Consider the following 727-nt stretch of genomic DNA (forward strand, 5'->3'; position numbering starts at 1 on the left):
TCCAACGTCTACAGCCTGTCATGAGCGGGTAACTGGCGGGAAGCCCTCTTATGCTACCTAGCATCAAGGCTGCCAGAACCGAGACCCTCGCTAAGCTTTCGCAGAATGATATAGTAAGGAAATGAGGGGCTCGTTAAGGAAATACAGAAAGATAGGTCAGCAGTCTACGACGCCAAAGGAGGCATAGGGGTGTGGTTAGGCTCTTTTCTTTTTTTTTATTACGGTTAATGAAGTGAACTTTTTTTTTAAATATACAGAAGAAAGAAAGAAAAACACGCGCCCAGAGTGGGGACCGAACCCACGCCTTTCGATTACAAGTCGAATGCCTTACCAATTCGGCTATCTGGGCGACTGTGTTCTCCTTCACTTTCTGGGCTATTTATATTTACTAGGAGTGTATCTGACACTTGAGGGTGGTAGCCAGCGCCACTCTGACTACACGGGGAGAAGGGGACCTTCTTTTCAACCTCCGGGGCGTGACTCCAACGTCTACATCCTGTCATGAGCGGGTAACTGGCGGGAAGCCCTCTTATGCTACCTAGGCATCAAGGCTGCCAGAATCGAGACCCTCGCTAAGCTTTCGCAGAATGATATAGTAAGGAAATGAGGGGCTCGTTAAGGAAATACAGAAAGATAGGTCAGCAGTCTACGACGCCAAAGGAGGCATAGGGGTGTGGTTAGGCTCTTTTCTTTTTCGACATGTAATCGAAAGGCATGGGTTCGGTCC

The 727-nt window shown here is 48.4% G+C and overlaps 1 non-coding gene across 1 annotated transcript; it reads right to left on the reverse strand.

Annotated features, from left to right (window-relative positions):
- Window positions 1-277: 277 nt before the first annotated feature.
- Window positions 278-349, reverse strand: Trnat-ugu (transfer RNA threonine (anticodon UGU)). The gene has a single exon. It is a non-coding gene; the product is annotated as a tRNA-Thr (tRNA).
- Window positions 350-727: the final 378 nt, after the last annotated feature.

The sequence above is a fragment of the Haemaphysalis longicornis genome, unplaced genomic scaffold (genome assembly GCF_048455015.1).
Source record: "Haemaphysalis longicornis isolate Haplotype H1 unplaced genomic scaffold, Haemaphysalis longicornis Haplotype H1 scaffold_6, whole genome shotgun sequence".
NCBI classification, from domain to species: Eukaryota; Metazoa; Arthropoda; class Arachnida; order Ixodida; family Ixodidae; genus Haemaphysalis; species Haemaphysalis longicornis.